Source organism: Thalia democratica, chromosome 3 (assembly GCF_965202585.1).
Source record: "Thalia democratica chromosome 3, ktThaDemo2.hap1.1, whole genome shotgun sequence".
Lineage (NCBI taxonomy): Eukaryota > Metazoa > Chordata > Thaliacea > Salpida > Salpidae > Thalia > Thalia democratica.
Genome location: NC_139167.1, coordinates 12,646,627 through 12,657,914, shown reverse-complemented (window position 1 = coordinate 12,657,914; position 11,288 = coordinate 12,646,627).

The window sequence follows — 11,288 nt, the reverse complement described above, 5'->3', positions numbered from 1 at the left end:
ACTTTTTAGCACAATAGTAATTTATAATGTAAACAAGTTAAAAACTGTTACATGTGTTCATAACTTTACATAAACTGAAAATAAACTGTTGAATGTTTAATAGTAATTTTTATAGAAAGTATAAATAAAGAAAGACAATTTTCTTTACAATTTATTTATTAAACTTTTACTCTGATATGAGTTATTGAACTTTGAAAAAAACTAATTTCTTGGTTTGTTTTTGTTGATAATATATAAAATTCTAAAGCTTAACAAATAGCTAATTTAATAAATCAGTGTACTATTTTTTTATTAAAAAAATTATAATCTAAATTTTTGACTTAAAGGTAAGTCTAACTTTAATAGTATAACAGATAATTATGTATGTTATAACCATAAAATGATATTAAATGAACGAATGTTGTTATATGAAGTCATTAAAATGTTTAAATTTAAATAACTTCATATATTATTATCTCTTAATGTAGCTGTGTTTTTATTGTTTAGACTAAATACTTTGTTTATAACTTAGTTTTGAAGTTTTATTAATATTTTTTACTCAAGAAATCTAACTAATTACTAAAATTGTAAGCGGCTCATTTGGTGAAGTTAAAACTTTAAATTTTTAGTTTTTCTATAAACGTTAGCTATTATATGTGATTTAAATAGAAAAAAAATAAATATTTTCAATGTGTGGTTTGGCGTTTAGCCAACAGATCCTTTGCTCTACTGAGCACAAAAGAAGCTTTTTTTAAAAGAGTGTTCAACGTTTTAAAAAAGCTTACTGTTATCTAATATGAAAGTTCATTACCGTAAAAAATTAAATAGCGATGAAACCAATGTGTTTAGATTTAAATTACAGTTTTAAACAGGCATATTTTCAAGTGGTTTTTATATTATTCTTACACTATACTTTATCTAACATTGTCTATTTGTACAAATTAGTTATGTTTTTTTAAGCTTAAAATATTTAAACAAAAATTATTTTATTTTAAAATTGCATGTAAAAATAAACCTTACCTAATCAAAATTATTTTATTTATAAATTAAATATTAAGATAAAATGATAGTTGTTTAATTAAACTTTTAACAGTGATTTAAAAGTTTTAAACAAAAACTTTTATAATTTCAGTACATGTGATGTAAAATAAAATTACACGATTTCAAAATATTATTGATAAAAGCGTAAAATAAAGTATTTTTTTAAGTTAATCTAATTACGCAAAGGGATTTTCAACATAGATTAATTTATAAATTGTTTCTATTTTAAATACAAACTATTAAAAGGTAGAATTTACTTATTTAAAGTGTAATAATAAAAAGTATATTGAAAACAATTTAGACTTAAATATATAAAAATGATTGAAATTGGTATACGAATATACTTTTTCTCTTAAAACGAAAAAAAACTTTTGAAACGTAATAACACAAATTTATAGACTAAAAGATTGGAATTCGATCAATTTTAAAGAAAAATAACAATAATAAATTTATGTTTAAAATAAAAACAAAAACTATTTTTAAACGTAATAACTAGAACTCATTTTTAAGAGTTATAAATAAAATTATAGACGTTTCAATTAATTTTTCTAAATTAATAGTCTTTAGCTTAGAATAAACTTTAAAACCGTTTAAACTTCCTTAGTAGAAGCTGTTTGTACATATTTAACGTTAGCAATTAGTCGAAGTATGGCTATATAGGCAAATTGAATAGAGAACATGAGAATTAATGTACTTGTAAGGTTTAATAGACACGAAAACAAAGTTATAGCATCCAAAATTCTAAAATATTTCCAGTATATAAACAAGACAGACAGTTTTAATCTAAATATAAGAGTTTTATAAAAAAAAACAAATGTAATTTTTAGTAATAAAAACATAAAAACGCTTATAAAACCTCTTATGTAAAAATAAAATTTAGTTTAAACAGGTATATTATATAAACTTACAATAAATAAACTTTTTAACAGAAACAAAAACACAATTAAAGCGTTTTTAAAGTTATTTAAAACAAAGTTTCATAAAAAAATAACTTTTCATAAAAATAACTACCTACAATCCTTGTTGACAACATATATTACAGCTCAGATAGTTAAATAATCCGTTCAGCAGTAACAGTTTGTATAGATAATATAATTTTATATAACAATAAACAATTTAGTATGGTTTCGTAAGCAGTTTTAAAAAAGATAATCTTACAAGGTACAAACTTTTTAGTAAAAATAATTACAAAAAAAAATTTAAAACCTTCTAAGTAGAGGTTTTAATCACATAAGTAAGAAAAATAGTTAAAAAATGTAAGTTTAGCATGTTTAATAAAAAAAATTACAATAAGTGAACATTTAGGCTTAAACAACCACAAAAGAACATTTAAAACGACTTTTATGTTGTTGTAAACAAATTATCTTAAACATAAATAAGTTTGTATTTTATGTTTGTTTAATGAATTTATTTTTATTTTGTTTATTATTTGCTATACGAGCTAAGTAGACATATAGTTGATTGTTTTGAGATTTATTTCTTGAACTTACAGCTAAGAATATTATTGCAATGAAGAAGTTTGTGAAAATTTCCAAAGTTATAAAAATTAAAAAAGCTAAATATGAAATGTTTAGCAAGCCCCGACAGCCGAGCGTTTTAGGCGCAATGCCAGCATAATCTCACCTGTGATGGATTCAATCTTCAGCATGTCTATATTATTCATCATTAATTGGTGATCTGCTTATACTCACGTTTTGAATCAAAAAGTTTTAAGTCTAAATTTTATGTTTCTTTAAAATATTTTTTTTTTAAAGTCAGTAGAGGAGTCAAATTAGCTCTACTGAGATAAAACAGGGCTAATTAAAATTACCTCACTGAAATAAAAAATTCACTAAAAATAGATATCCTTCATTTTTTTAAAGCAATATACTTCAAATGATTTCATAAAGGCAGTTTCAATTGTATGAGCAAAGAAAAAAACAAACTGCTACTAAGGCTTTTATAGGGAGGGGTCAATAAATTATGTAAAGAAAATTTAATCTTAGGTGTTAAATAAAAACCTAAGTGTTTCCTATAAGTTTGCTGGAATAAATACAAAAATTTGAAATTTTGGCAGAACAGAGCTAATATAAAAATATCTATCATTAACTTAAGTTTTTTACAATAAAAAAACTTTTTAGTATATACCTTAAGCTTTTAAATGTTGTATATTAACTAAATTTATTAACTATATAAATCTGGGATATATATTAACTAAATATTATTTGTAAACAACGAGAACTTCAACTAAAAAAATGGACTTAAAATTTTTTTCACACTGTTACCATATTCGTAGATTAAGATAACATAAATTTTATTTATAAATGTTCTGTTAACTGTGTCATCATTACTACTGTTTATAACTTCAAATATTGTAAGATTTTATTGTTTTACTAAAAAAAGATTTTATGTTGTGTTTTATGTTAAGCTGTTAGCATCAATTTATATGGTATAATGATTTTAATTCATTAAAAAAAGCTTTTTTTGTGCTCAGTAGAGCGAAGGATCTGTTGGCTAAACGCAAAGCCACCCCTTTTAATAGGCTGTTACAGAAAGTCAGAATTAATACAACATATAAAATTTTATAAAAGTTACAAAATTAAATACAAACTGAATAATTTAACTTTTAAACGAATTATATTCCAGATGAAAAAAGTAAGACCAATATCTAAATAAAAAGATTAGTTTTTGAATGGTTTTTAATATAGTCTGTTTTTTTTGTAAAATTGAATTTATTTTTAGACTTAAAAAGCTGTTAGCATTACACAAACATGTGTTTGACAGCTAACTTGTTTAATTTCGTTTTATTATTAATCTTAAATGAATCTAATTAATGTGTTATAAGAAGTGTATAAACAATTATAATTAATCTTTATATTTTATTTTAATTTTAGATCAGGATTAAATATGTAATTAACGTGAAATGTAAAAAAATTATTAAATACGTACAACACTTAGTTAAAATTTCAAAAAGATTTTATTTCAACATTATTGGAACAAAAAGGAAAAGTTTTGTGAAGTTTAAGAGATAAATTTGATAAGAACTTATATGAAAAGTTTCTGTAATCTACTATTTTCGCGTTTATACATCCATCAAGTATACATATTTTTAGCCAGTAAAACGCTTGTCTGCATTTAAATGTTATTACTTAATTTAGTAAAGTAGTACTTAAAATTAGTCAACTAAGATATACTTAGTATTTACCTAAACATATATCATTTATCTTTGCAAATATTATAATTTGTTTAACAAAATACTGGATATTACTCAAATTTTTAACAGATATAGAAAAAAATCTCAAGTACTATACAGATAAAATTATATAAAAACACAATTAATATTTTTAACCTGTCAAAGTAATTTTAATAATTAAAAAAAAAAGAAACACATAAAAAGTTTATTTTACGTAGTTGCACATTAGTATAAATACTTGAAAAGCAATTTTCTGCTTACAAAGAATTAACATTAGTAAAGAAAACGATAAAAAGATTTCTTAATTTTAGTTAATTTTTTTTTCTGAAATAAGGTTTTATATTTTTGATTAAAAAACAGTCTAAAAATTGTTAGTGCAATTTTGTAAATTTTAGCTTTATTCTAACGATTTGACGTATAATTGAACTATAAATAAAGTAAATACTTCACAAAAAAAACTTAATTAATTGTTTTAAATGATCTTAGTTACTAAAGAATAGCATGCTTCATAAGGAAAAAAGTAGATAAAAAACAACAAATATTATATAGTTATAATATAGTTTTTGGTGAGGTTGTCAATCACAAGTTTTTTGTAGAATTTCGGGTCTATTTGGTAGAGGTTTCTGGTCTTGTCCTTTTTTTAGATTTATTTAAGCACTGACGAGGTCTTTGACCGAAACTTAAATTGTAAAATAAATTTTTGAAAGAATAAATATGCTGTAATAAATCTATATCAAAACAAGCTATTTATTTTATTTTAAATCAAACTAATTTAAAAAATTAAAGTACTATAACGATAAGTAAACTAACTAAGTCAAAACTATTGCTAATAGTTTTGACTTAATCAGTATCTATATGCCCTGTTCCATATAAAAGTTAAATATATAAATATTAAAAAAAAAATTTTAAATAACACAAAACCTTAATTTGATTTAATTATATGTTTTAGTTTAGAACATGAAAATGGTAGAAAATTAACTATTAAAAAAGTAAAACTGTATCAGCTTAAAAACATGTATTGACTAAGAATTTAGTAGTTTAATAACAAAAACTAAAGTAAATAATTGCCAAAAACCTAAAGAAAAAGGGTAAATTACAAAATGTTTGATTATTTAAGACGTAACAATCAAAACCTATAATAACGAGTCTAAACATAAAGCATAAATAATTTGATCTGGTTTTATTTTACAGCTTAGATTTTTTAAAATAATTTTAAAGCCTATATAAATCAGCTGCTGTAATAAACTCAAAAAGAAACCTTAAAGTTTATTAGGAAAAAAAAATTCTTTTTTATTTTAATCTAAATTAGTCAATAACCTAAGCCAGTGGTCTTCTCAGTGTACACTGTCACAGAAAACTTTGATTAAAAAATTGTTTAATATGAAGCTTGGTTTTTATTTTAAATATATTTAGTTTATTCTTAGTTAAACATAAACACTTTTTACCTCTTATTTAAAGTTAAAATATTTATATCATTTAAAAACTATGTTTTTAAATAAAAAAAGTGTAATTTTGACAGTGTAATATGCAAAAAAATTTTAGTAGTCCAGTGTTCAGAGTAGTAATTTAACACTTAGAGTCCAGTTTGTAACAGCTGAAACTATATTAAATAATTAAAATTAAACCACTAAAGTCATACTTCTTTAGATAAAAATAAAAATTAGCTTTTCAAGTTGATATTAACTCAGCTACTATACCTCGATTTTTTTTAATGACGTAACAACTTGTTACTATACAAAATTAAATACAAACTGAATAATTTAACCTTTAAAAGAATTATATTCCAGATGAAAAAAGTAAGACCAATATCTAAATAAAAAGATTAGTTTTTGAATGGTTTTTAATATAGTCTGTTTTTTTTGTAAAATTGAATTTATTTTTAGACTTAAAAAGCTGTTAGCATTACACAAACATGTGTTTGTCAGCTAACTTGTTTAATTTCGTTTTATTATTAATCTTAAATGAATCTAATTAATGTGTTATAAGAAGTGTATAAACAATTATAATTAATCTTTATATTTTATTTTAATTTTAGATCAGGATTAAATATGTAATTAACGTGAAATGTAAAAAAATTATTAAATACGTACAACACTTAGTTAAAATTTCAAAAAGATTTTATTTCAACATTATTGGAACAAAAAGGAAAAGTTTTGTGAAGTTTAAGAGATAAATTTGATAAGAACTTATATGAAAAGTTTCTGTAATCTACTATTTTCGCGTTTATACATCCATCAAGTATACATATTTTTAGCCAGTAAAACGCTTGTCTGCATTTAAATGTTATTACTTAATTTAGTAAAGTAGTACTTAAAATTAGTCAACTAAGATATACTTAGTATTTACCTAAACATATATCATTTATCTTTGCAAATATTATAATTTGTTTAACAAAATACTGGATATTACTCAAATTTTTAACAGATATAGAAAAAAATCTCAAGTACTATACAGATAAAATTATATAAAAACACAATTAATATTTTTAACCTGTCAAAGTAATTTTAATAATTAAAAAAAAAGAAACACATAAAAAGTTTATTTTACGTAGTTGCACATTAGTATAAATACTTGAAAAGCAATTTTCTGCTTACAAAGAATTAACATTAGTAAAGAAAACGATAAAAAGATTTCTTAATTTTAGTTAATTTTTTTTTCTGAAATAAGGTTTTATATTTTTGATTAAAAAACAGTCTAAAAATTGTTAGTGCAATTTTGTAAATTTTAGCTTTATTCTAACGATTTGACGTATAATTGAACTATAAATAAAGTAAATACTTCACAAAAAAAACTTAATTAATTGTTTTAAATGATCTTAGTTACTAAAGAATAGCATGCTTCATAAGGAAAAAAGTAGATAAAAAACAACAAATATTATATAGTTATAATATAGTTTTTGGTGAGGTTGTCAATCACAAGTTTTTTGTAGAATTTCGGGTCTATTTGGTAGAGGTTTCTGGTCTTGTCCTTTTTTTAGATTTATTTAAGCACTGACGAGGTCTTTGACCGAAACTTAAATTGTAAAATAAATTTTTGAAAGAATAAATATGCTGTAATAAATCTATATCAAAACAAGCTATTTATTTTATTTTAAATCAAACTAATTTAAAAAATTAAAGTACTATAACGATAAGTAAACTAACTAAGTCAAAACTATTGCTAATAGTTTTGACTTAATCAGTATCTATATGCCCTGTTCCATATAAAAGTTAAATATATAAATATTAAAAAAAAAATTTTAAATAACACAAAACCTTAATTTGATTTAATTATATGTTTTAGTTTAGAACATGAAAATGGTAGAAAATTAACTATTAAAAAAGTAAAACTGTATCAGCTTAAAAACATGTATTGACTAAGAATTTAGTAGTTTAATAACAAAAACTAAAGTAAATAATTGCCAAAAACCTAAAGAAAAAGGGTAAATTACAAAATGTTTGATTATTTAAGACGTAACAATCAAAACCTATAATAACGAGTCTAAACATAAAGCATAAATAATTTGATCTGGTTTTATTTTACAGCTTAGATTTTTTAAAATAATTTTAAAGCCTATATAAATCAGCTGCTGTAATAAACTCAAAAAGAAACCTTAAAGTTTATTAGGAAAAAAAAATTCTTTTTTATTTTAATCTAAATTAGTCAATAACCTAAGCCAGTGGTCTTCTCAGTGTACACTGTCACAGAAAACTTTAATTAAAAAATTGTTTAATATGAAGCTTGGTTTTTATTTTAAATATATTTAGTTTATTCTTAGTTAAACATAAACACTTTTTACCTCTTATTTAAAGTTAAAATATTTATATCATTTAAAAACTATGTTTTTAAATAAAAAAAGTGTAATTTTGACAGTGTAATATGCAAAAAAATTTTAGTAGTCCAGTGTTCAGAGTAGTAATTTAACACTTAGAGTCCAGTTTGTAACAGCTGAAACTATATTAAATAATTAAAATTAAACCACTAAAGTCATACTTCTTTAGATAAAAATAAAAATTAGCTTTTCAAGTTGATATTAACTCAGCTACTATACCTCGATTTTTTTTTTTCATTTTATTTCACATACTGATAATTAATTTATATTAAGAGAAAACCGTTTTTCTTTACTGTATCAGAAAACTATGATATCGCATTATATTTTATTCACAATATAATTTTAACACATTAGTAGTAAAAGTACTAATTAGTTTTAAAATTCAATTTTTTCTTAAAATTTATAAACTGTTTGTTTAAAGGTATAAAGTTTCTATTGGTATGTTAATGAGATAAAATAGAAAGAAAAGCATCTTTCTATATAGTATAAAATGTAACAACAATTAACTACTATATAAAGAAAAAGTCTTTTAAAGATATGCTTAAAAGTGAACTGTTATATTAAAAAAGTTTTCGGTTTATTTAACACATAGTCTTATAACTAGCTATCGATACGTACGGTTACTTATAAATAGAAGAAGTTACTAACCAAGTTTTTATGGTAAAAAAGGTTTTTTAATTTTACAATTTTGTTACTGTTTTAATTAGAAACACAAATATATAAAATATCTTATTAAGATTAATGTGACGTTATTTATTTAAAGCAACAATTGAAAACGAAAATATTAAATTTATATTTATATAAATTCTCAGCAAAGTCATAGAAAATTTTAGAAAAAACTTTAAAGAACAAAACAAAATAGTTCACATAAACCTAGCTAACTTTTATTAGAAATTTGTATTTCTTTAATTTTTAAGTATTAAGTACTTTATAAAAGTCAGCTAAATATTTGATTAAAATCATACTAACTTAAAAAACTATAATATTGTTAAAAGATTTGGCTGATACAGTACTTATATGTTTCGTTCAGATTAGTTATGTTAAAAACATAAGAAAATATTTATTTTTTAAACACAATACAGATTAAAACAAGTACAAAAACATTATTTTTCTTTTATTACACGTTTTAATTTAGGACAAAATATCCTTTTTAAAAATTAAAGTTTTCAGAAAATCTACAATGCAACAGTTTGAAATATGTATTATTATTGTAAGTTTATTACTGATATGATGGACTTAGGCATCAAAAATTAGGATATTTAAACAGAAAGACATATATAAAAAAAAACACGTAAAAAATTACTTTGTTTAAAATCTATATTAACTAAATACATGACAGTTTAATAGAAAAAGAACAAAAGTTAATAATTCTCAATAAAATAGAATGAAGCTCAACTACTAATTTATTCTAATATCAAAAACCTAACTATTAATATCCACAACAACGATGCTTACTTATAAGTATATAGAGTTGGAAATACTTATGTTAGAAAGGATATTTAGATGGAAAAATTTTCAAGCTGATATTAACTTAGCTGCTGTATTACGTTTAAGTAAAAATCTTGAAGCTTACTTGAAATATTATTTAGGTAGATTTATATTTTTAACTTTATCTCAACTAGTTAAAAACTTAAGACAGTTATCGTTTTGGTGCAAACCTGTAACATAAATTTTATAATTAAATAACATTTTTTCTGATCATTGCTTATTATTTTAACTATACTATATTTATTCTAAATACTACATATTTTAAAGGTTTAACACGTAATTAAAAACTTATAACATTCATAACATTTAAAAACTATTTATTTTTTATTTAGTTAAACAATTGTATAAAAAAACCGAGTTCACTTAATATAACTAATTATATTTTTGATACTCATCAGGTGAAATTCGATCAACCTTTAAGTTTACCAAAATTTACCATTTTACAAATACCTCGAATCAGCTTAATAAAAGCAAGCTTAAAGGATATTGTTCTACTACGTTAGATGTAAACAATATAATTAAACTGTTTACGGTTAAGAAGCTCAAAGAAGTTAAGTTTACTATCAGAGTACAAAGTTAGATAACAAAGCTTTAACTAAAATTGTAAATTTTTGTAATTAAAACTACACATCGTTATTTCATTATCATATATATCATACATATCTCGGCTTGAATATCGTTTCTAAGTTTTAAGCTTGTTAAAGTAATCTTTAAAACAGTTTATTATATGCGATGTACGTTGTAAAAGTATAAAAATATATATATGAATTTAGAAATAACGTATGAGGTTTTTTTTTGTGCAATTTTTTTGTAGCATGAGATCAACATATACAATACAGCTGGACATTATATATCTAGTTTAATGATAACTAAGACAACGTATTTTAATATCGTGCTGTATGACTACTTTATATTGTATTGTAGCTTTCCTTGCATTAAAAAACTAACTTAATAAAACTATGAAAATATATGTTTAATACATATTTACTAATCTAATTAAGGGACGTAACAATTTTAAACAAATAAAAAAATGATCCCAGTTTTTAACAAAAATTAATAATGATACCAAAGTCATTTTTTTAAGGTGATAAAATTATGCAATTGAAAAACCAAACCGAAAATTCTAAAAAAGTAAAAATAACGATTTTAGATATACTTAAGCAAAAAAAAAATGTTCTAAGTTAATTAAAACTTTGATTAATTTTGCAAATATGACAGTTTTGTACGAGAGAAAAAATAAATGAAGCAAACGATAAATTAAAAATTATATGTCAAGGGTAACAGTTACAGTCAAAAAAAAAGTATTAATAAATAAAACACGTAAAAAAACAGAAAAATAAATAAATTTATTTAATTGTTGTTATAATGAAAAAACAATGACCATATTATCGAAGTCAATATTAGAAATAACAAGCTAATGGTTTATAATACAAATCTAAACGAAGTAAGTTGGCTGAAATATATAATAATAAAAACAATTTGTACAGCAGTTTTCTTAATTCAACTAACTTAACTTATCCTAGCAGTGCTTGTTTTTACAAAACTCCTTTAAACTGTGTTAACTTATTTAAGAAACATTAGATATGGTGGTTGAATAAACAAATGTAGTTTGAAAGTTTACATATTTATACTATGCGATATAGTTAGCAACTAAGAATTGTTCTAGAAAAGAAATGTAAGCCAAAGTGTGTAATTAACATGTAGATTTGTAATGGATTGTAGTAGCTGAGTTGGAATCAGCTTAAAAATGTTTCCATAATGAAAATAGACTTTGTATTATAATATCACAATATCAAA